At 37.6% G+C, this 22,093-nt stretch overlaps 1 protein-coding gene across 5 annotated transcripts in view; it reads left to right on the forward strand.

Moving 5' to 3' along the window:
- The first annotated feature begins 20,565 nt into the window (after positions 1-20,565).
- GRM7 (glutamate metabotropic receptor 7) overlaps positions 20,566-22,093 on the forward strand; it is a 442,597-nt gene continuing 441,069 nt past the window's right edge. For all 5 annotated transcript variants that reach the window (XM_087431382.1, XM_087431381.1, XM_087431383.1 and 2 more), the window contains exon 1: positions 20,566-20,619. The gene's annotated coding sequence lies outside the window, so the exon portion shown is untranslated. The remainder of the gene's footprint in view (positions 20,620-22,093) is intronic.

Genomic DNA, 22,093 nt, shown 5'->3' on the forward strand with positions numbered 1-22,093 from the left:
CCGTAGTACAGGGCAGGAGATGAGGTGGGTAAAAGTAGAGGAAGCTATAGCTGGTTGGCATGGGCCTCAAAGGATAATTTTCATTTTTGTTTTTTTTTGTGATGATAGAGGAGCAACGGTGTGAACTTGGCAGGAGAGATGTGTATTTCACTTCTCAGGAACCAGGGGTGAGAGGAATGAAGACGAGAAGTGAAAAGACCCAGACAGAAAAACTTTTAAGCAAGATGAACTCACAACCCGCACTAACTCGTTACCTTCCTTGCAGAGAGGACACTTTAAGCATGATAATTAAATGTTTCCTTTTAGTCTACTTAGGAGCCTAATCTTCATCAGCTGTTCACAGTCAGATCGCACAAACTACCTCTTTGCATTCAACTATTGCCACATTCTTCAAGGTAATTGGAAGTGGCTTGGGTGCTGAGTCAAAGAATCCCGGCTAAGGAACTTCACACAGAGCTTTTGCTGCACGGAGCTGGCAAAAGTATTATCAGCTTAAACAAATGGAGGATTTACTCAGTTCTCATCTATTAGTGGCAGCGACTTCACAGCCATTAGAAACATACCTGAAGAAGCGTTCTCAACACTTTCTTATAAAACCTTAGTGTGCCATTCAGCATAAAAATGAGGCTTGGGGTATCTTTGGAGGATTTGTTATCCTGAAAGTAGAGCGTTATATATTTTTTCAAACTGATAAGCTCTGGGGACTGCAGGGATGTGGAAGCAGAGAACCAAGTGTTACGGAAGGAATGTGTTCTTAAGAATCAAGTCAAGAACAGAAATGCTGGAAATACCACAGATGGGATTTTAATGGAATTTTCCTTCTAATTTAAGATCCTACCCTCTCCAAAAATATAGAAAATATTCAAGAAATGTCTTATGAAAGAAAATATCTCAATATCAAGTAGACACTAAAGCCAATACTCACCATGAAAGCCTCCCGTGACCACTCTGCCCTGTGCTCACATGCTCCAGGCATGTGATGTGACAAAACAAAATGACACAGCAATAAGGACAATTAGGTATATGTTGTGTATTGGTTTTTTGAGGAATTACAGTGTTCTGTTTTGTGCCTTACAAAGTTGAAACTGATGTTACTTTGGTGGAAGCCTGGTGTGATGAACAACTGAATAAATAATAAATAAAATAGAGGCTACACAATATTAGAAATGAAAACCACTCCATTATTAAATGGAGAAGTATCTATCCCTGGTGGTGTTAAATCGTGGAAAGTAATGTTATCCACCAGTTTTATTCCCAAGTGAAAAGACAACTCCACAAATAAATGAATAAGCCACTAGGTGTTTATTATTGAGGTGTTCAGACTTTTTCACAGTTTAGTATTTAGCCTGAATAAGAAAAAAAATACTTTTCTTCTTCACATTTGATTAAAATACCTCACTTTTCATTAAAATATATGTATTATTTGACCGAGTTTTCTAAAAGGCAAATGCACAAAGATGAATTCTGCATAAACTCCAATGTCATTTTGCACACCATGGCATACAACCAGAACACCTGAGGTACTCGTTACATTTGTAGAAGCTCCTATTGGACTTCCAAACCAGATTCCTTACAGGTAAGGACCAGTGCTTCTGGGATTCTGATGTAAGTGGGAAGAGAACCATTGAGAGAAATTAGATTTGGTGATGGTCATGTTGGGTTTCTGAGTGGGAGTTCTGGGGCCTTGAACTCCTAATTGATAAAGCCTTGCTTTAGTTCTTACCAGGTAGAATGAGATAAACTCATTACCTGTTGAGTATCAGCAGGTAGGATCTATTTTGAGGATTGAATTTTATATATACCTATAAAAAGGGCCAAAAAATTCCCAGTATTACAAATCAGCCTCTGTACTCCCACAAAAAGAAAAGGCACCCCGAAGGAGAAAAGTCTTCATTGTGCATGTCAACTAGGAATAGCTATAAAAGGCAAGTATGAGCAAAAATTCATTTTGTATTTCCGACTTCACATTGGATTTAATAGCACAAATTATTAATGAGGAATGTAAGGGAGCCAGCTCTTTTCCCTGACCCCTCTGCTACATTTGACATCACTAATCGTGGCCACTTTCATTAAAAATTTCCCACTCTTGACTTCCCTGATTCAGTGTTCTTCAGTCCCCCTGGCTCTAGCACCATTTTTTTGGCTGGCTTCTTTTTTTGAGTGTTTTGGCTGGCACCTCTTCTTTCCCAATTAATAGATGTCACTCGCTCAGGCTCAACTCTCTCTTTAAATAGGATCAACCATTACAGGCATGCACATCCCTTCCCAAAGTACCTTCCCAGTCTTGACTTCAGCAAGCCCCCAATTCTGCACAATTTCCAATTGAAGAATCATATTTGTATGTCAAACAATGGAATTAATCAACCCCTTCTAAATGAAGCATTTAGTTTTCCAAACTCCTCTTTAGCTTCTGTCATTCCCTTGGATCTTCGTTGTTTTTTTGCACTGAAATTTAGATCCTCTTCTACTTTTTCATTACCAGTTAATGGTACGGAAACTGAAATATCTACCTGGATTCCATGATTCTTCTCGTTTCTCTTCTCTTCTCTTTTCTCTCTCTCTCTCCTTTCTGTCTGTCTGTCTCTCTCTCCTTTCTGTCTCTCTTTTTCTCTCTCTCCATTCATTCACTCAGTATTTATGCATTCATTCATTCATCCATCCATCCACCTATTCAATAAATATTTATTAAGTGCCAGGTGTGTGTCAGACATTGTGCTAATTTTCAGAAATATAATGAAAAATAAAACAAAAAGAAAGAGTCTAACCTGTGTGGAACTTTAAAGATTAAAGATCAGTGAAATAATCACACAAATATATAATTGCAAACTTTGATAAGCACTGGGAAAGAAATTTCCAGAATATTGTGGAAACTATAACTGGATAACCCGATCTCATGAGAGTGCAGGAAGGGATGAAGGAGGATATTTATGAGAAAGATACTTTCCAGCTGAAAGGCAAGGAGAACTTACCCAGCTAAAGCTGAGTGGGAACAAGAAAAGAACATTCTAAAGTTTTATTTATGTTTTTATTTATCCATTATTTTATCTATCAACTAATAACCAATTATTTGTGTGAATATTTTGTGTTTGGTGCTGTACTAAAAACAAGAGATTCAATGGTAAGCAATACTTTCAACAATTCAACAGATATTTATCTCATATCCATTATGTGCCAGGCATTGACAAGATACTGCATGTTGAGTTTCCTTTCCTTAAGCACACATGTGTACCCCTGCAAAGACACACACACCTTTCCTCTGATGAAGATCTTACAGAGTCTTCATTGTATATCCAAACCGAACTTTCTAGAAAAGCCTTCTTAGGCTACCTCAATCATACCATATTTGATTACTCAAATCCCAAATTTTCTTTTCAGTTAAGTGAATCAGTTAATGATCCTACATGACACATGTTAACTCAGTCTTTGTGCTTTGTCTCTCAGTATATTTCTTGGCCTAGAAATTCTGCCCTCCAGGAGACAGTGTAGCTGAGTGGGAAGAGCAAGAGCTATGGAAGCAGATTCAACTTAAATCCTAGCTCAAGCAGTAACTAGTCATGAAACCTTGACCTAGTGACACAAGCTGTCTGACTCCATCTTTATCATCTTCAAAAATGAAGAAGATAATAAGTTTGCCAAGTTATTGTTAATGTTAAGTAGGACTAATTAAAACACCTGGCACATAGTACGTGTCCAGTGATTGGTGGTTGGGAGGTGAGGCGGCTGTTAGTAGCATTATTGCAGCAACGACTACTGTGGCATTACAAAACTTGGCTGAAAACTTGTAACTATTTGGAGGCCTTTTCAAGTTTTCACCATCTTGATTCTGCTCCATTTTTTTTGTTTACTTCCCCCATGCTGTCATTGAACTCCCGTTGAGATACTTACTAGCTAGTTCTGTCAATCCCTGCTCAAGGCAACAAAGACCCCTTTACATATGAGCTCAACAAATCAGAAACAAAATTCTTAGAGGATTCTCTTCTAGAAAGAAAGAAGGTATTTTTCTGTCGTCTTGGTATGAAAATTGAATTTGAACAGTATTATCCACCTACTCCTCTACAAGATTGATAATAATCATGCTTTTCTTTCTTTCAAACATCTATGGAACTTACCCTTCATTTGTCTCATAACAACATTATCGAATAGTGGAATCATACAACTTAAGAGGTAGGAAGGCCGTTGGAGATCACTGACTTCAATCTCTTAATGTTACAGATAGAATAAAAATGAAGCCCACGGATGTCAAGTGACTTGATCATAGTTATGCAAGTACTGTATATGCCTTGAATTAAAGTTGGGTTCTCTGGGATATAGGTTATGAAATGGATGTGTATGCAGGAGGTATACTGGGGAGAACTCTTGGGAACACCTGTGAGGGAGTGGATGGATCAGGAGGACAGAGGAAGAGATTGACATCCATGCAGTCACAACAAAGGCCTCAAATGATCCCACGGTGGACTCTGGGCTGGGATGGCCCTTCAAAGTTGTTCTGCCTTGAGGCACATGGACAAGTCACCAGATGCAGGCTGCCCCTGGGGAGAGGGCATGACCTTGAACAAGGGCAATTCTAGGAGAACCATCAGCTGCCAACACTCCTAGTGGCTGGGGGAATGAAGGCCTTGGTCCTGAGGGGGATCTAGGAAGCTCACTACAGCATCCACCACACAGGATGAGGATAATTTCATAAAAATTATTTCCCAGTAAAGAGAGGCAAAGAGGCTTATATTTGATTCCTTACTAAGTGTCTCATTTGTAGGTGGTATTTCAGTTCCTTTATTTTAAACATAAAGTACTATTTGAAGAAGACACATTTGCCTGAAAGCCTCATTCAATGTTAGTTTTGGATGCTCATAGAGGTCATCTGAACTGATCGGCAAAAGAGGAGGAAAAGAAACTTAACTCAGTGATGATTCTTGGGGATAGGACCCCGCAGTTAAAAGCATCAGATACTTTTAAACCAAGTTTTGAAAGTCATCTACAAGGCAATACAGTGGATGTAGAGGTCACAAATATACACCTACAGGAAAGTGAGAAAACAGTTCATCATTTCTAGTAACAGCCTGATAATTGGAATAAAAAACATTGTTTCTGGAATTCTTAATTCAACAAATATTTATTGAGCCCTTGTCTGTCCCAGGTGATATTCTAGGTGATTGAGATTCAGCAGCAAACAAAATAAAGTCCCTGCCCTGATGACCTCACCTCTTACAGGCCATTCTATTGTGTTTTCTCACGTCTTTCCCCCTGTAGTGCGGATTTCTGGAGGATGGAGCTACGTTCCATTTTTATTTATGTCTCTAGTGCCTCATTTTGTGCCTTGCATATCAATATTTGCTGAATGAAACAAGTAACAAACTCTTCTACACATGTAAACAAGCACTTGAACTTCAAACTTCAAACTTCTAAATATTTAATTGCCCAACAAATATTTCATCTCGAGTCAGATTTCAGAGATCTCATAAATCTTCCTGAGGTGGACTAGAAGGAAAGGCAATTCTGCTAGGTTTGAAAAATACACACTGAAGAAAAGAGTATGATTTGGAAGTCACTGGAAAATTAATCTTGGCTTTGATTTTTTTTGGTACTCATTTTCTTGGCGTAGTTATTCTGACATCTACCGACTTTTCCTGAAAAGGTTGCAGACTTGTAACACTGGATTCTTTACACACTCAGGATTTTTCTGACATTAGTGTTCAGAAAGAACTGGAAGCTTCATTTGCAAATAACGATATGCCCCCACTTAAACCTCTTTCAAAGTGACACAACATATTTTCTATGTTTCATGAAATTATATATATGTTATGTATTTTAAAAAGCGACCTCTACAAAGATGGGCAAATAATTTAACGAGGTGGTAACATACTTAGTTGCATATAAGCATCATTTAGGGAGTTTGCTAAAAAATATTATTTCCTTAAGATTTATCCCTTGAAACTCTAATTTAGAAAATCTGGGGCAAGACCTTATAATCTGGCATGTCTGAGCATGCAAATTGTTTAATATGTTGGAAAGAAGAGAGGTTTTGGAGTCAAAACTGAAGTCTGTGTGTCCCGACTCTGATGCTTACTTCATGACTCTGGGCAAACCCTTCAGCTTGTGTGCCTCAGTTTCCTCATGTGTTCGAAGTTATATTAGAAATAAATTTCCTTTCTACCCTCAGAGGGTTGTTAATGTGTATTTAAAAAGTAAGTATAGGGCCGGCCCCGTGGCTTAGCGGTTAAGTGTGTGCTCTCCACTGCCGGCGGCCCGGGTTCGGATCCCGGGTGCGCACCGAGGCACCACTCCTCCAGCCATGCTGAGGCCGCATCCCACATACAGCAACTAGAAGGATGTGCAGCTATGACAGACAACTATGTACTGGGGCTTTGGGGGAAAAATAAATAAATAAACTCTTTAAAAAAAAAAAAAAGTAAGTATATATGAAAGTGTCTTATGAACCTCAAAGGCTGGGTAGATGTCCTTGTGAATGAAATTTTGAAGAACTAGACATTTTGTCCCTCTCTTACTCACTACCCTCAACACAGCCTTTGGAAAATTAGACAAAGCTCAACTTGCCACCAAGGGAATGCCTGGTGTCTCCTGGGGGCTTCCAATCCAGTTGTCCCTCTTTGGAAAACCCTCCTGGCAAAGATATCTCATGTCAGAGGACAGAGATAAGAATTGTCAAACATTCACCATTTTAAAAAAGCAATATAGCTTTATCTCTATGTAAAGGTTTTTAAATTTTCTGATCTTTTACAGATAATAAAGTCGTGTTTTCTCAGCCTTTTTTTAATTTCCAAAGGGTTTTAGAAATGCCTTGGAAATTACCTCTTTTTCCTAATCCTTTCACTTCGCAGGAACATACCTGATTGAACAGGTGGTTTTACACCTAAGCTTTTGTAATTTAGAAGCTGGGGAAAGCATTGGGTGTGAATTTTCATATAAAACGTCTTTGCATTATTATCATATGTTAGCATAATTGTGTAAACAATGAGAGTACTCTACTGTTAATTGATAGAAAGCATGTATGTGTTTGTGTGTATGTGCTTATGTGCGTGTGTGTCTGTGATAGGCTTTGAGTGGAGAATTTTTAATATAGTTTGTAATTTTTATTTCCTCAAAAAAATAAAAGTTCACACTACATTGATGACAGAATATTTTAAGGCTATCTGTCAACACAGTGAAGAGATGAGATTGTCTCAGTTCTACATAATACATAAGGATTTGAGATTGCTTTAGAGGATTATTTAAAATTGGGAAATAACACACATCTTTTGTGGCCACATCCTTATATATGCAGATTAGTAATACCACTGCCCTCACTCTCCCTGAAGATACCCCAATTAACTGTTCTCTATTATTACAGAAATTTATTAGCAAATGTTTCTGTTACTCAAGTTGAAAGTGCACATCTGAGAAATGTTTAGAGGTTTTTTGGTGTATGTGTGTATGTGTGTTGTGTGTTTTGTCCTCCCTGCTGGTGTTGCTTTTCTTAGAAACACAAGTGACCCAACTGACAGCTTTATAGATGGTGTTGCGTATGCTGATATTAAATTCTGCTGCAGCAACGCATTTTAGGGTATTTGTGTAAGTGCAGGCATCCCTGTAACCAGCTAAATGGAAAGTTTCCTAGGAATTTATGTAATCACATCATTTAGTTTTTGCATCCTGAGCAAATGGTTTCCTTTCTTTAGGCAAGCTGGCATATTTCTAAGGTCATTTGTCTGCTTAACTGTTACTGAAATTGAAAGAAAGGGAAAAATAAACAAAAAGACAAAATGCCTTACTTAACAGAAGGGAGCTCATTTGCAAGAGGAATGAGGGATTATGATGTCCAGATTGAGAAAGGAAGTGGTGGGTACTACAGAATTACAAATGGGCCACCAGGGAGCCTGCTGATGGGACTCAGGCAAATTCTAATTTTGCTCCAGTGGAGTACTGACTTGTGTGTGTGCTGACTGACCTAATTCCCACTCAACTGGCAGAGTGTGGAGTTGTCGTTGTTTCCCTATGGCTTCCTGGCTCCTCTTCAGCTTTATTGCCTACAATCGATTTTTCCATTCTGGTTCAGATTCTTACTACAGACTTTTTAAATGGAAATGATTATCCAAATCCAAAACCTGAAGAAAAAAATTACAAATCACCAAGGCTGTTATGCTTTTTATTTCATTTAAAAGACATTTCAATAATGGTAAAGAAAATTGTAGGAAGAGCAATTACCCATAGTCCTTGGTTCATGCTTTATTAAGTTTTTCTTGTCTGTGTCCACAGGTATATGCTACTTGCCAAAGTAGTTAGGTGCACGTTGTGAAATGTTTAAAATTTCTACAAGAAAATATCTCTAAGATATAAATATTTCATAATATAAAAATTATATTTAATACTTGAAAATTTATAAACTGAGAGAGAAGCATTGTTCATATATACACAGCGATATATATCTGTACATATGTATATTCTCTTTTAAAAATAAAACTACATTTTGTAATTTTGTGATTTTCTTTCATCACTTACAATACTGTGTCCATCCTCCCATATCCATATTATTCAAGATTTTGATTTCTTTTCAGATTGTGATTTTAGTACACTATACTATTACATTTATTATATGGCTTTATCAAGATATGTTTGGCCAAGCCTTATTGATGAATGACAAAGTTCTATCTTACTGTGAGCATGTAGTGACTGGGATGTGACTGATACTAGCAGTCAATCTTATAGCTAAACCTCCAAAAATCCCTGATTATTTCCTTAGTACAAATTCCTAGAAGTTCAATTGTTGATTAAAAAGTATGTAATATATTTAAATATTTGATATATATTTTCAAATTCCTACAGATCACTCTTACTTACCATCTAAATAGTATAGGTCATAAATGTAAATTGAGTATTATCAATATTTTTCAGCACTAAAAATGTCTTAGGCAATACAAGATATTGCCTTAATTAACATTACTTTGATTGCTAGTGAAATTACAAATGTTTCATATGTTTATTTTCCATTTGCATTTTTTCTTTTGTGAATTGCCCATGCCTACATTTTATTTTTATTTCTAATTTTTAAACAAAAATAACTTTGCTTGTCTGATTGTGTAAATTATACATATTCAACATGGAAGAGGATCAAATGGTATACGAAAGTTTAAGGGAAAAAAGGTAACTGTGTCAATATTTCAGTTTCTATCCATTCATGGCTATAAAGTGACACAGAATTTTTAATGCATTTCCTGATTACTTGAGAAGGTTGAGTATCTTTTCAGATGTTTTTCAACTGTTTGAATTTGTTCTTCTGTTAATTGCCTATTCATACTCTCTATGTTTCTATTGTGTTGTTTGTCTTTTCATATCAATTTTTGAGCTTTCTTTTAATATTATAGACATTGATTTGTCATATGCATTACAAGTATTATTTTTCAAAACTACCTTTTGGCTATTGACATTGTATTTTCTATTTTTGCCATTAAAAGAAATTAATGGTATTTATGCTATTGATTATATGATATTTTTACCATTAGTGGTATGATTTATATTGTATTTTGATCATTAAGCATAAGTATATGGTCACACAGGGCTTTTATGCCCATTTAAAGTCTTTAATCCTTCTGAAGTTAATTACTGCATACAGATTGAGAAGAAATTTTATTTTTTTTTCCAGCTCTTGAATTTCTTTCCTTAGTTAAAAGGTTTCTCCAAACTAGATCATTCATATAATTTCCCACGGTTTCTTCTTCATTTCTGTTATTCATCTTTCATTCACTCATCCATTTATTCCTTAATTTATTGAACACTATAACTTGGGATCTTTTCCAATCAGAATATATAGAGCACGGACCTACTCCACTCACCAGCCATTCTGTGGCGGTGAACCATATATAAAGTAGAGGAAGACTGGCACAGATGTGAGCTCAGGGCTTAATCTTCCTCAAGCAAAAAAAAAAAGAGGAAGATTGGCAGCAGATGTTAGCTCAGGGTGAATCTTCCTCAGAAAAAAAGGAAAAAATATTTTATTTTGTTGCCTAATATCCTTTTTCTGTTCCAGGATGCATCCAGGTAACAATCTTACAGTTAGGCATCATGCTTCCTTAGGCTCCTCTTGGCTATGACATTTTCTCAAACCTTCCTTGTTTTTGATGACTTTGGCAATTTTGAAAAGTGCTGGTCAAGCATTTTGTAGAGTGTCCCTTAGTTGGGATTTGTCTGATGTAAATCTCATGATTAGTTTCAGTATGTGTTTTTGGGAGGAAGACCGCAGAAATAAAGTGCCATTCTCATCATATCACATCCAGGGTGTGTACTATCAACAGGACTATCAGACTATCACTATCCATGTTCACCTGGATTGTCTGATTGGGGCAGTGTTTGTCAGGTTTCTCCTCTGTAAAGGTACCCTGCTCCTTTCCAGACCGTACTCTTTGAAAGGAAGTCACTATGTGCAGCCACACTTAAGGAATGGAGAATGATACTCTAACTCCTTGAAGACTGAGTATCTAAATTATTCAGAATTCTTTTGTGTGGGAAATTTTTCTATTCTCTCCCATTTGTTTATTTATTGTCATTTATTTATATCAGTATGAACTCACGGATATTTATTTTATACTTTAAATTATAATCTGATACTGCTTTATTTATTTTGTTGCTCAAATGTTTCCAGCTTTGGCCATTGAGATCTCTTTCAGATGGTTCCTGTTCCTTTGACATACTCTCGTCACTGTGGCTTTTCTTCTTTTTGAGCACTTTACTTTCTGAAACTACAAGATGTTCCAGGCTCATTTTGTATATTTCCTGTCCTAATCCTAAAATCGGCTGATGTAATATCTGCATATGGAATAAATTTATTTAATTGGTCACCTATTGATGATTATTTTCATATTTTGACTTTATAACAGTGCTACAGTGAATGTATCTCAGTATAATTTTATTTTTCTTCTTATAACTGAAGTTGAGCAGCTGTTCAGATGTTTAAAAAATATTTATATGTTTTTCTGTCAATTCTAAATCATATTCTCTGCTTATTTTTCCATTGGTTTGTTCTTTTTCTTTGATTTGTAGGAACCATGCAGCAAATAGTTTTCCACTTTGTTACTTATCTTTTAACTTTGTTGTTTCTTTATATGTAGAAATATTTGCTTTTTATTTAGTTGTTCTTTAGGCTTAGTCAATCTCTTCTTCCATGGTTTCTGCATTTTATTTCATAAGGGCTTCCCATTCTGGGGTTATTTAAATAATCTTCCACATTTTCATCTAATACTTTTATAGTTTCTTGCACTTATTTTTGCTTATTATTGTCTCTACTGGTATAATTATTCATTTTACTTTTCTTTATTTTTTTCTGTTTTACATGTTTCCTTCCTTCTGTTTTCCTTTGCCTTATATATTTTGCTGTATAAGTTGACTTTTCTTTTTTCTCTTGAGTGCTTTGGAGGAGATGCATCCTATTTTACATTTCTTATTAATTACTTTTAAGTTAAAAAAAAATCTTTCTATAAAAGAAGTCTTCCTTAGGGCTAGCCCCCTGGCATAGCAGTTAAGTGCTCACGCTCCGCTGCTGGTGGCCTGGGTTCAGATCCTGGGTGTGCACCGACACACCACTTGTCAGGCCATGCTGTGGTGGCGTCCCACATAAAGTGGAGGAAGACTGGCATGGATATTAGCTCAAGGCCAGTCTTCCTCAGCAAAAAGAGGAGGATTGGCATGGATGTTAGCGCAGGGCTGATCTTCCTCACAAAAACAAACAAACAAAAAAAAGAAGTCTTCCTTGAATTATGTTTATGAATCATTACCAACAACATGACAGTATTTCTGAATACCACATCTTTTCCAGATGTGGTAGGCAGAATTTCAAGCTGTTCCTCCCTAAGATTTCTGTTCCCTCATTATTTAATCAAACAATAATCTAGGTAGTGCTGTGAAGAGATTTTGCAGATGTCATGAGATGATATTAAAATAAGGAGATTATCCTAGATGGTCAGAGTAGGTCCTATATAATCAAAGGAGACCTTAAAAGTAGAAGAGGAAAGCAGAAGATTTAGTTACAGAGGTATATTTGGAAGAAGGAGAGGAGACATGAGGCAAAAGGGAAGGTCAGAGAGATTTGAAGGGTGAGAAGGACTCAACCCACCATAGCTGGCTTTGAAGATAGAGAAATGGGTTCATAAGCTAAGAAATGAATGTAGCGCAAGACTCTGAGAATGATCCACAGCTGACACCAGCAAGGAAACAGGACCTCAGTCCTACAACCATATAGAACTTAATTCTACCAACAGCCTGAATGACTTGAAGCAGATTCATCCCCAGAACCCACAGAAAGGAACCCTGCCAACAACTTGACTTCAGCCTGTGTGACTCAAAGCAGAGAAACTAGCTGAGCCTACCAGTCTTCTGACCTATGGAACTATGAAATAATAAACACATATTGTTTTAAGCCACTAAACTTGTGATAGTTTGTTGTGGCAGCAATAGGAAAGGAACATAGCAGGCAATGAAATTAGCTCTATCTCAAGTTTCCCTTTACACACCATCCCATCCTAGATTTGTTGGTGTGATCTTGAGATTTGCATTACATTTCACAAGTGTTAATTAGTATTAATTTTATCTTTAAATAATTTCTTTATTCAATGCCAGTCTTTCAGTAATTTTATCCAGTTTGTTTTCTTAGCACTTGAATGTGTAAGAATATTTATCTCTTGCCATCAACATAAATGACAGCATATCTGGATAGTGAATTTGGAATCACACATTTTCTTTCTCATGATTTTATTCACATTACTAAACTAATGTTGGAGAGGAGACAACATATTTTTTTCTTTTACCTATGCTATTTTTCTATTTAGATATTTGTTCTCAAAATTCACATGTTGACTAAATTTTATATAGGGACTTTTTCTTGCTATTAATCTTGCTAATTAATTGATAAGATCTTTGCATCTGTACTCAGAAGATTTTTGTATATTAGACTTTAAGCATTGTTTGATTTCTTCCCATTCCGGTCTTTGAGGATTGATAATTATTTCAGTTTTTGTTTTGTTCTATTATCCATATTATGATTTCATAACTCTTATTTTATTTATCTTGGTCTTTTTTCCCCCTGAGCACTAGAACAGTTCTTAAGCTTCTATCCCATAACACTACAATATTCTTTTTTTTTTTTTTTTCCCACTGTTTCTGGGGCTACTTTTAGTTCTCCAATGGTGTCAGTAGATTTTGTCTTCTAGTTCATCTTTCATTTCATGTTCTGTCTTATATCTAATTTTATTACCATCATAGAGTATACTTTCTCTAATATTCTTTTTTTTTCCCCTGGGGAAATCTTTTTCAAAAATAAACTCTTCTTCTTCCTTTTGAGTTATATGTTCTCTTTTTTTTTGTTTTTTTATAGAAACTTTTCATGTTTTACTCTGGGTATTTTCATGTTTTACTTTGGATATTTTCTGTGTATTCATCTGTATGTGTGGAAGTCTACTCTGCCCTGATCTTTTCTACAAACGTGGCAAGAGAATTCCTTTTGCCTATATCATTGTCCACAAGGACACTCTTGAAATTTCCTTGTTGAAACTTCATCTGGATTGCTGGATAATAGAAATATATATGCCATTCTCAGGATTTTCCAGTTGGATGGCTATGTAGGGGAAGCTACACCTGCAGGCTGCTGTGTGAAGGAATTTGATTTCTTCATGGTTTCCTCTTTATGTTGGTGAAGATGCTCTATCATCTAATTTTTTTACCTTTTTCACCTGGTCTCCATTTCTTTTATACAGTATGGCTATTCATGATCTCTTTCCTATTGCTTTTATCTGTTGACTCAGGGATTACCCCAAATATTTATAGGGTGTCTCCTTGATATCTTTCTTGCTTTTGATCATCCTAGGGAAGCTACATTCAAAAGCTGTTGTTCTAGGGGCCGGCCCGGTTGCGCAAGCGGTTGAGTGTGCGCACTCCGCTACCGTGGCCCGGGGTTTGCCGGTTCGGGTCCCAGGTGCGCACAGACGCACCACTTGTCAAGCCATGCTGTGGCGGTGTCCCATGTAGAGTGGCGGAAGATGGGCATGGATGTTGGCCCAGGGCCGGTCTTCCTCAGCAAAAAGAGGAGGATTGGCAGTTGTTAGCTCACGGCTGATCTTCCTCACACAAAAAAAATGAAAACAAAACTGTTGTTCTAGAATATGAGACATAGTTCCAAGGCAGTGGTCCTTGTAGATTTCACAGCTAACCCTAATGTCCTGTATTTTATTTCCTATTTAATAAATGTAAAAGTGGGAGAGAGCATAGTGGAGGGTGTTCACTGAGCAAATTATATTTCTCCAAATCACTACTCCTAGCAAAATTTTCAAACTTTGAGGATAGACATGGCACACACTTTCATTTTCAACATTTATGGAGGATCTTTTCTCTCTTTATATTCCTTTGATCATAGTTATAAAGTTTTTTTTTTTTTTTTTTTTTTTAATTTTTTGTTTATTGCAGTAACATTGGTCTATAACATTGTAAAAATTTCAGGTGTACATCACTGTACTTCTATTTCTGCATGGACTACATCATGTTCACCACCAAAATACTAATTACAACCCATCACCACACACATGTACCCAATTATCCCTTTCACCCTCCTCCCTCCCCCCTTCCCCTCTGGTAACCACCAATCCAATCTCTGTCCCTATGTGTTTGTTTATTGTTGTTATTATCTACTACTTAATGAAGGAAATCATACGGTATTTGACCTTCTCCCTCTGACTTATTTCACTTTGCATTATACTCTCAATGTCCATCCATGTTGTCACAAATGGCTGGATTTCGTCGTTTCTTATGGCTGAGTAGTATTCCATTGTGTATATATACCACAGCTTCTTTATCCATTCGTCCCTTGATGGGCACTTAGGTTGCTTCCAAGTCTTGGCTATCGTGAATAAGGCTGCAATGAACACAGGGGTGCATGTACCTTTGCAAATTGGTGTTTTCAAGTTCTTTGGATAAATACCCAACAGTGGAATAGCTGGATCATATGGTAGTTCTATCGTTGATTTTTGAGGAATCTCCATACTGTTTTCCATAGTGGCTGCACCAGTTTGCACTCCCACCAGCAGTGTATGAGAGTTCCCTTCTCTCCACAACCTCTCCAACACATGTTGTTTCCTGTCTTGTTAATTATAGCCATTCTGACAGGCGTGAGGTGATATCTCGTTGTAGTTTTGATTTGCATTTCCCTGATAGTGATTTTGAACATCTTTTTATGTGTCTGTTGGCCATCTGTATATCTTCTTTGGAGAAATGTCTGTTCAGGTCTTTTGCCCATTTTTTAATTGGGTTGGTAGTTTTTTTGTTGTTGAGATGCATGAGTTCTTTATATATTTTGGAGATTAAGCCCTTATCAGATGTATGGTTTGCAAATATCTTCTCCCAATTGTTAGGTTCTCTTTTCGTTTTGTTGATGGTTTCCTTTGCTGTGCAGAAGCTTTTAGTTTGATGTAGTCCCATTTGTTTATTTTTTCTATTGTTTCTCTTGCCCGGTCAGATGTGGTGTTTGAAAAGATGTTGCTAAGACCGATGTCGAAGAGTGTACTGCCTATGTTTTCTTCTAGAACTTTCACAGTTTCAGGTCTTACATTCAAGTCTTTAATCCATTTGGAGTTAATTTTTGTGTATGGTGTAAGGTAAGGGTCTACTTTCATTTTTTTGCATGTGGCTATCCAGTTTTCCCAACACCATTTGTTGAAGAGACTTTCTTTTCCCCATTGTATGTTCTTGGCTCCTTTGTCGAAGATTAGCTGTCCATAGATGTGTGGGTTTATTTCTGGGCTTTCGATTCTATTCCATTGATCTGTGTGTCTGTTTTTGTGCCAGTACCATGCTGTTTTGGTTACTATAGCTTTGTAGTATATTTTGAAATCAGGGAGTGTGATACCTCCAGCTTTGTTCTTTTTCTCAGGATTCCTTTAGCTATTCGGGTCTTTGTTGTTCCATATAAATTTTAGGATTCTTTGTTCTATTTCTGTGAAAATGTTGTTGGAACTTTGATAGGGATTGCATTGAATCTATAGATGGCTTTAGGAAGTATGGACATCTTAACTATGTTAATTCTTCCAATCCAAGAGCACGGAATATCTTTCCATTTCTTTGTGTCCTCTTCAATTTCTTTCAGCAATGTTTTATAGTTTTCGTGTACAGATCTTTCACCTCTTTGGTTAAGTTTATTCCTAGGTATTTTATTCTTTTTGTTGCAATTGTAAATGGGATGGTATTCTTAATTTCTCTTTCTGCTACTTCGTTGTTAGTGTACAGAAATGCAACTGATTTTTGTATGTTGATTTTGTATCCTGCAACTTTACCATAGTCGTTTATTACTTCTAAAAGTTTTCTGGTGGATTCTTTAGGTTTTCTATATATAAAATCATGTCATCTGCAAATAGTGACAGTTTCACTTCTTCCTTTCCAATTTGGATCCCTTTTATTTCTTTCTCTTGCCTGATTGCTCTGGCTAGGACTTCCAATACTATGTTAAATAGGAGTGGTGACAGTGGGCATCCTTGTCTGGTTCCTGTTCTTAGAGGGATAGCTTTCAGTTTTTCACCATTGAGGATGATATTAGCTGTGGGTTTCTCATATATGGTCTTTATTATGTTGAGGTACTTTCCTTCTATACCCATTTTATTCAGAGTTTTTATCATAAATGGATGCTGTATCTTGTCAAATGCTTTCTCTGCATCTATTGAGATGATCATGTGATTTTTATTCTTCATTTTATTAATGTGGTGTATTACGTTGATTGATTTATGAATGTTAAACCATCCCTGCATACCTGGAATAAATCCCACTTGATCATGGTGTATAATCTTTTAACGTATTGTTGTATGCGATTTGCTAGTATTTTGTTGAGGATTTTCGCATCGATGTTCATCAGTGATATTGGCCTGTAATTTTCTTTTTTGTGTTGTCCTTGTCTGGTTTTGGTATCAGGGTAATGTCAGCTTGTAGAATGAGTTAGGAGCTTCCCCTCCTCAATTGTTTGGAAGAGTTTGAGAAGGATAGGTATTAACTCTTCTTTGAATGTTTGGTAGAATTCACCAGGGAAGCCATCTGGTCCTGGACTTTTATTTTTGGGGAGGTTTTTGATTACTGTTTCGATCTCCTTACTGGTGATTGGTCTATTCAAATTCTCTACTTCTTCTTGATCCAGTTTTGGAAGGTTGTATGATTCTAAGAATTTATCCATTTCTTCCAGATTGTCGAATTGGTTGGCATATAGTTTTTCATAGTATTCTCTTATAATCTTTTGTATTTCTGAGGTGTCTGTTGTAACCTCTCCTCTTTCATTTCTGATTTTACTTATTTGTGCCTTCTCTCTTTTTTTCTTGGTGAGTCTAGCTAAAGGTTTGTCAATTTTGTTTATCTTTTCAAAGAACCAGCTCTTGGTTTTATTAATTTTTTCTATTGTTTTTTTGGTCTCTATTTCATTTATTTCTGCTCTGATTTTTATTATTTCCTTCTTCTACTGATTTTGGGCTTTGTTTGTTCTTCTTTTTCCAGTTCCTTTAGGTGCATTGTTAGATTGTTTATTTGAGATTTTTCTTGTTTGTTGAGATAGGCCTGTATTGCTATAAACTTCCTCTTAGAACTGCTTTTGCTGTATCCCATAAATTCTGGCATGTCGTATTTTCATTTTCATTTGTCTCCAGGTATTTTTTGATTTCTTCTTTGATTTCTTCGTTAACCCAATCGTTGTTCAGTAGCATTTTGTTTAATCTCCATGTATTTGTGGCTTTTCTGATTTTCTTCCTATAGTTGCTTTCTACCTTCATACCGCTGTGGTCAGAAAAGATGGTTGGTATTATTTCAATCTTCTTAAATTTATGGAGACTTGTTTTGTGGCCTAATATGTGATCAATCCTGGAGAATGTTCCATGTGCATTTGAAAAGAACGTGTATTCTTCGGTTTTTGGATGGAATGCTCTGTATATATCTACTAGGTCCATCTGTTCTAGTGTGTCGCTTAAGGCCAATGTTTCCTTATTGATCTTCTGTTTGGATGATCTATCCGCTGGTGTAAGTGGAGTGTTAAATTCCCCTACTATTATTGTGTTACTGTCTATTTCTGTTTTTATGTCTGTTAATAATTGCTTTATATATTTAGGTGCACCTACATTGGGTGCGTAGATATTTACAAGTGTTATATCCTCTTGTTGGATTGTTCCCTTGATCATTATGTAATGCCCTTCTTTGTCTCTTTTTACAGTTTTTGTTTTAAAGTCTATTTTGTCTGATATGAGTACTGCTACCCCAGCTTTCTTTTCATTGCCATTTGCGTGGAGTATCTTTTTCCATCCCTTCACTTTCAGTTTGTGAGTGTCTTTAGGTCTGAAGTGTGTCTCTTGTATGCAGCATATATATGGGTCTTGTTTTTATCCAGTCAGCCACCCTATGCCTTTTAATTGGAGCATTTAGTCCATTGACGCTTAAAGTAGCTATTGATAGGTATGTACTTTCTCCCTTTTTTTAACTTTTTTTTTTTTTCCCTCAGTGTTTTAGTAGTCCTTCTCTGTTCCTTACTTCTTCTATACAGAATTGATGGTCACTTTAGTTTGACCTCTGTCTGAAAGCTGTACTCTTTAACTACCCTCCTCCCTCCTTTTATGTTTTTGATATCATATCCAACTTCTTTTGTGCATTTGTATCCATTACGCTCTAATCGTGGAAATAGATAATTTTTCCTATTTGTGGTCTTCTCTTTTCCCCTTAAATCAGTCCCTTTAACATTTCTTGTAACACTGGTTTCTTGGTGACAAACTCCTTTAATTTTTGCTTATCTGGGAAAATTTTGATCTCTCCTTCCATTTTGAACGATAACCTTGCTGGGTAGAGTATTCTTGGCTGTAAGTTTTTTCCTTTTAGCACTTTAAATATATCATGCCATTCTCTTCTAGCCTGTAAGGTTTCTGCTGAGAAGTCAGCTGATAGCCTTATGGGGTTTCCTTTGTATGTAACTTGACATTCTCTTATGCGGCTTTTCGGATTCTCTCTTTATCTTTAATTCTGGACATTTTGATTATGATGTCTCTTGGTGTGGGCCTCTTTGGGTTTATCTTGTTTGGGGCTCTCTGTGCCTCCTGTACCTGGATGTCTGTTTCCTTCCTTAGGTTAGGGAAGTTTTCATCTATTATTTCTTGAAATAGATTCTCTGCCCCTTGTCTCGCTCTTTCTCCTTCCGGGACACCTATAACACGGATGTTAGTGCGCTTGATGTTGTCCCAGAGGTCCCTTAGACTGTCCTCACTCTTTTTAATTCTTTTTCTCTTTACCTGTTCACCTTGGGTAATTTCTTCTAGTCTTTCTTCCAGCTCACAGATCCGTTCTTCTGTATCCTCTACTCTGCTTTTGAGTCCCTCTAATGAATTTTTCATTTCCAGTATTGTATTCTTCATTTCTGATTGGTTCTTTTTCATATCTTCCATTTCTTTGTTGACATTCTCACTGAGTTCATCTATTCTTCTCCCCAGATCAGTGAGCATCCTTAACACTCTTAGTTTGAACTCTCTGTCGGGTAGGTTGCTCATTTCTGTTTCACTTAGTTCCTTTTCTGGGGTTTTGTCCTGTTCCCTTACTTGGAATGTATTCTTTGCCTCCTCATTTTGCCTCTTTCCCTGTGCTTGTCTCTATGTATTAGGTAGGTCAGCTACGCCTCCTGCTCTTGGATAGGTGACCTTATGTAAGTGATGGCTTAGGAGGCTTCCAGTGTGCTTCCCTCAGTTCTCAATGTTCCAGGGGTGGCCCCTATGTGGGCTACGTGTGTCCTTCTATTGTGGCCTGGTAGCTCTCCCTATAGGCGCCCAGAGAGGCTGGGTGAAGCTCCTGGCCAGCTGTTGTAATGCTCAGCTGCTTGTAGTTGTTGTGGGCCCTTCAGTCTCTTTATCAGGTGTGAGGAGCCCCAGCACAGTTGGCTGCAAGTTCTAATACCACATCTGTGTTGCAGTATTTCTTTTAAGTGAGTAGGCCCCCAGCGTGGCAGGTTGTTAGGCTCAGGGCCTTAGAATTGCTGTAAACCTCTAGCCTATTAGGTCTCTTGTCAGCTCTCTGAGGATTGCAGCTGGGTGGGGCTGGCCTCAGGCACAGGAGCACCCAATTGTTTCAGGCTTTGGAAGGTGGGGCGAACCTCCTATGTGGGTCTTTGAGAAGCACAAGTCTTCTGCAGCTGACAAGCCCTGCCGCCCACAGGTCCACACACACAGTCAACACAGTCCTGCCCCCGAGCGCCCCACCTCCCCAAGCGGACCCAGTCTCTCCACGGCGGAGCCCCACACACTCCGCCACCACCCACACTCTCCACCTGCTCCTTGTGCACACCCTGCCCCGCTCAAGTCAGCTCAGTTGCCAGGCTGCAGAAAATCCAGTCACCAATCTATGCAGGCCCACACGTTGCCTGAGGGTTTGTTGTTAGGTGGGGCCAGTCTCTAGGGTGGGCTGCCTGCCCTGGCTGAGCTGGATTAAATCGGGTGCTCTAGCGGTGGAGCAGACCCTGGGCTAGCAGGTCTCAGGGAAAACTCCAATGGCGCTCTGTGTCAGCACGCCACACCAGGCCACAACAATGGCCGCCGCCAATGTCCCAGTCCCTGGAGAGGTCTCACCCCTCACCGAGATGCACTCAGGGCCTATTAGGTGAGTCTCTTGTCACCAAAGCAGTGTGCACCTTTCTTTCTGGTGATTTTAGGATGCTTTCTGGAACGGTGAGTTTGTGCGCGGGCCCTTTAAGAGCCAGTTTTAGTTTCTTTGTGAGCTGGTTTTCTGGGGTGCTACCAATGCTTTAGTAGCAGCAAAGTCAGATATTATGCCGCTGGTCCCGACATTGTGCTGGGTCCACACAATGCCCACAGCGGGGCGCCTCGGCTCAGGGCCCCGCCCCCAGGGAGGGTGCGTACCTGTGCGCTGCTCCCGGCGGCCGTGACGCTGGCGGCTTGTGAAGGCGGCGTTTTTCCTCTCCGGAAGGGAGTCTCTGCCTCTTCCACCCCTGTTAGGACTGTCCGTTGTTGCAGGAGTTCCTCTTATCCAGTTTTCAGCTCTGTCTCAGGGGTAATTTTTCCACGAGTAGTTGTAAATTGGCTGTGTCCACGGGAGGAGGTGAGTTCAGAGTCTGCCTACGCCGCCATCTTGACTCCCTCCAGTTATAAAGTTTTTATAGAATGGTAGATGTGTGCTTTATGGAGTATGTGTAGCAGTGGGGGAGGGGATGGGCAGGGCAGACAAAGAGTTGGACACACATCACTAAGTTACCACCCATTCCCAAATACCAAACATTTCATAAATCCCATATTCAGTAGTTTTGCTCATTCCGTGTGTGCCCTCGTGTTGTGCCTTGCATTTCATGTGTATAGTAAAAATCATTAATGTTTTTCTTTAGTTTTGATAATTATGGTATAGCTGTTTAATATAAAATTTAGTTATTTTGTGCACAATAATATACTAAACTATTTCCTGGCTGACTTACATTTTGGTTGTTTACTCTCTTTGCTGTCATAGAAATTATTGGAATGAATATTTTCATTTTAATGTTTCTTTTGACTTTTTTATTCATATATATTTATAGAAAGAGTAGTATTAATGTGTTATGGGGTATGGACTTTTTCTTCACATTCTTCATTCATACTTTTCAAATTGCTTTTCTAAAGATTTATACTGATTTACAACATTGTCAGCAATATGTGACTATACCATTTTCTATTCAAACTTAGCAGCATTGGGTTTAATTTCTTTTATATTATAAGTGAATTAATTAGCTAGAAATGGATACATCTGAGTTGCCTAAGTGTTAATTTTCTTAGCATAGTATGAGTCTGTACATTAAGCAGTTCTAGAATGGTTTTAAAGAATTAACATGTATATTTACTTCTCTCATTTACAAGATAGTTATGTCCCATAAACTATTTTAGGGAAGATTCTGAATTTCTGAAAATCAAACACTAGTTTGCATTTGGTACCTGGAATATCAACCTCATCTGATAATCCACTTGTAATGACTGTTTATCTGGGTCATTATGAGAATAATGAAGTCAGTTGTGAGTAGTTTAGAAGGTTTATATCATGCACTCAGATTTTCATGGACTTTTGTGAAATAAAGAGTGTTAGTGCCTTCCAT

This window comes from Ceratotherium simum, chromosome 5 (genome assembly GCF_057802395.1).
Source record: "Ceratotherium simum simum isolate JZ-2026a chromosome 5, ASM5780239v1, whole genome shotgun sequence".
Lineage (NCBI taxonomy): Eukaryota > Metazoa > Chordata > Mammalia > Perissodactyla > Rhinocerotidae > Ceratotherium > Ceratotherium simum.